Genomic DNA, 4,041 nt, shown 5'->3' on the forward strand with positions numbered 1-4,041 from the left:
TGGTAGCACGTCTACAACTGCATCCACAGCCACCACTCTGCCTCTGAGCACTAGTCGGGGTGGCTCAGCAGGTCGCATGTCCTCTAAGCCTTGCCTAGCCTGGTCCTTTTTTGACCTTGCAAAGAATCACCCAAATCATGTGATCTGTAAAATTTGTCGGGAATCTGTTAGTAGAGGCAAAAACCTCAGCAGTTTGACAACTTCTTCCATGAATCGTCACATGAATAAATATCATATGTCCTAGTGGGAAGCTCACCGGGCTGCAATGCGGCCTAGTGGAGCGAACTATCCACCACCTGCTCCTTCCAGTGCATCCGCGCGCTCTTCATCTTCTAGGACTGTGGGGACAGCTGTCACACCTGGTTTTCCACGCACAACTTCCACCACTGTAACCGCAACAGGCAATTTGCTTGGTAGGTCATCAGTTGGTTAGGAAGGGGAAACAAGTGCATGTGTACAGCTCTCTCAGACATCGATAGCACCAATGTTGGATGAAGGCAATATCATGTCTACGCCTGCACTTTCCTCACAAACCTGCATTTTTCCAGGGACACCCTACTCATCACCGTCTACACACAGCAGCCAGATCTCTGTCCCTCAGATGTGGACAAATAAAAGGCCATTTCCTGCGACCCATGACAAAGCTAAGAGGTTGACTTTATCCCTCTGTAAGCTCTTGGCTACCGAAATGCTGCCTTTCCGCCTGGTGGACACACAGGATTTTAGAGACCTTATGTCAGTCGCTGTGCCCCAGTACCAGATGCCTAGTCGCCACTACTTCTCTAAGAAAGGTGTGCCTGCGCTACACCAGCATGTCGCACACAACATCACCGCTTCCTTGAGAAACTCTGTGTGTGAACGGGTGCATTTCACCACCGATACTTGGACCAGTAAGCATGGACAGGGACGTTACATGTCGCTGACTGGGCACTGGGTAACTATGGTGATAGATGGTGAAGGGTCTGCTGCACAAGTCTTGCCATCCCCACGACTTGTGTGTCAATCCTCTGTCTGTCCAAGTTCCTCCACTGCTTCTGCCTCCTCAACCTCGTCTGGGTCCTCCACCTCTGCCCCAAGCCTGCCTGGTCAGGCCACCAGCGTTCTCACTGCGCAGAAGGAATCACGCACGCCTCATTACTATGCTGGCAGCAGAGTGCAACGGCATCAGGCGGTCTTTAGCTTGAAATGTCTTGGAAATAAGAGTCACACAGCGGCTGAGTTGTGGGCAGCTCTGGAGACTGAGTTTGGTAAATGGTTGTCTCCACTCAACCTGCAGCCTGGTAAGGCCGTGTGCGACAATGCTGCAAACCTGGGTGCGGCCCTTCGCCTGGACAAGGTGACACACGTGCCTTGTATGGCTTTTGTGTTGAACCTTGTTTTCCAGCAATTTTTAACACACTATCCCGGCCTAGATGGCCTTCTGAACAGGGCACGAAAACTGTCTGCTCACTTCCGCCGTTCAACCGCCGCAGCTGAGCGACTTGCATCGCTCCAGAAGTCTTTCGGCCTGCCAGTTCATCGCCTGAAATGCGATGTGCCGACACGCTGGAATTCGACTCTCCACATGTTACAGCGACTGTGGCAGCACCGCTGAGCCCTGGTGCAATACGTCATGACGTATAGCCTGGGCCAACGAGATGCAGAGGTGGGGCAGATCACCCTGATGGAGTGGTCTCAGATCAAGGACCTATGCACCCTTCTGCACAGTTTCGACATGGCGACGAATATGTTTAGCGCTGACAATGCCATTATCAGCATGACAATTCCAATCATTTACATGCTGGAGCACAGGCTAAACACTATTCGGAGTCAGGGGGTGGGACAACAGGAAGGGGAGGAACTACAGGAGGATTCATATGCGCAAGGGACAACAACATCACCAAGGTCCAGACGTTCATCATCACCAAAGCGGCAGGCATGGGACCATGGGGGACAGGGATCAACAAGGGCGCATGGTAGCAAGCGAAATGTTGAGGAAGGTGCAGGAGAACATGAAGAAATGGAGGACGAACTGTCCATGGACATGGAAGACTCAGCGGATGAGGGAGACCTTGGTCAAATTTCAGTTGAAAGAGGTTGGGGGGAGATGTCAGAGGAAGAAAGAACAATTAGCACCTCTATGCCACAAACACAGCGTGGACTTGGTCCGCATGGCTGCTCAAGACACATGAGCGCCTTCTTGCTGCACTACCTCCAACATGACTCTCGTATTGTCAAAATTAGAAGTGATGATGAGTACTGGCTTGCAACACTATTAGATCCCCGGTACAAGTCCAAATTTTGTGACATAATTCCAGCCATAGAAAGCGACGCATGTATGCAGGAGTATCAGCAGAAGCTGTTACTCGATCTTAGCTCGGCTTTTCCACCAAACAACCGTGGTGCACGGAGTGAATCTCCCAGTTGTAACTTGACAAACATGAGTCAGTCTCGTCATCTTCAACAGTCTACCCGTACCAGCAGCACCGTATCTGTGCTGGTAACAGCAATTTTATTGAATCTTTTCATAATTGTTTTAGACCATCCTTTGCAAGGCCACCAGAGACAACAAGTCTGAGACATAGTCAATGGCTGGAGAGGATGATACAGGAGTATCTCCAAATGAACATCGATGCCATGATTTTGGAAATGGAGCCTTGCTCATTTTGGGCTTCAAATCTTGAAAAATGGCCAGAGCTCTCCACTTACGCCTTGGAGATCTTGTCGTGTCCAGCTGCCAGCGTTGTCTCTGAACGTGTCTTCAGTGATGCTGGGTGTGTGCTGACAATGTGGACAGACTAACGTTCATCAAAATGAACAAGTCATGGATCCACAAGGAATTTACTACCCCTGTGTCATCCTGGGGAGAGTAAATGCTTGTGTATTTTGAATGTGCTTGATGCAAATCTACCTGTGAAGTGTACAACTGGGGCACAAGTGCTGCCACTGAAGGGGTGTCTGTGTGGCCCAATTTTTGGAAAAAAGGGAGACTCCGCTTGGAGTAACCCTTGCTTGCAGTGTTTCAAAAAATGATCCAAGATGAACAGATCTGGGATCAGCAAAGACTTTGCTACCTACCCCGGTGTCATACTGGGGACGGTTAAGGATGGCGTATTTTTGAATGTGCTTGATGCAAATCTACCTGTGAAGTGTACAACTGGCGCACAAGTGCTGCCACTGAAGGGGTGTCTGTGTGGCCCAATTTTTGGAAAAAAGGGAGACTCCGCTTGGAGTAACCCTTGCTGTGTTTTTAAAAAGGAGCCAAGATGAACAAGTCATGGTTCAGCAAAGACTTTGCTACCTACCCCAGTGCCATCCTGGGGACGGTTAAGGATGGCATATTTTTGAATGTGCTTGATGCAAATCTACCTGTGAAGTGTACAACTGGGGCACAAGTGCTGCCACTGAAGGGGTGTCTGTGTGGCCCAATTTTTGGAAAAAAGGGAGACTCCACTTGGAGTAACCCTTGCTGTGTTTTTAAAAAGGAGCCAAGATGAACAAGTCATGGTTCAGCAAAGACTTTGCTACCTACCCCGGTGTCATCCTGGGGACGGTTAAGGATGGCATATTTTTGAATGTGCTTGATGCAAATCTACCTGTGAAGTGTACAACTGGGGCACAAGTGCTGCCACTGAAGAGGTGTCTGTGTGGCCCAATTTTTGGAAAAAAAGGGAGACTCCGCTTTGAGTCCCCTTGCGGTGTTTTACATGATTTTAGAAGGGCATGACATGCCTATATCTGTGTCTCCTCCTCTTTTCCTTGTCCAGCTCTTCTGTTTTCACATGAGTATATGTCCTTGTCACTTTCCCATGTGTTTGTGTTGTGTTGTGAGTTGTTTGTCACCTTTTGGACACCTTTGAGGGTGTTTTCTAGGTGTTTTTATGTGTTTGTGATTGCCTCCCATTGCTTCCTGAGGGTTCGAGTGGTTCGCCGAACCGGTTCGCCGAACCGAACTAGAACTAAACCTCCATTCGACGAACCATGCTCGAGCCGAACCGCGACCGGTTCGCTCATCTCTACTAATTAGTGACTACTGTTAGGGTTCAGGTCAAGTCCGAGTCC

Source organism: Anomaloglossus baeobatrachus, chromosome 11 (assembly GCF_048569485.1).
Source record: "Anomaloglossus baeobatrachus isolate aAnoBae1 chromosome 11, aAnoBae1.hap1, whole genome shotgun sequence".
NCBI lineage: Eukaryota > Metazoa > Chordata > Amphibia > Anura > Aromobatidae > Anomaloglossus > Anomaloglossus baeobatrachus.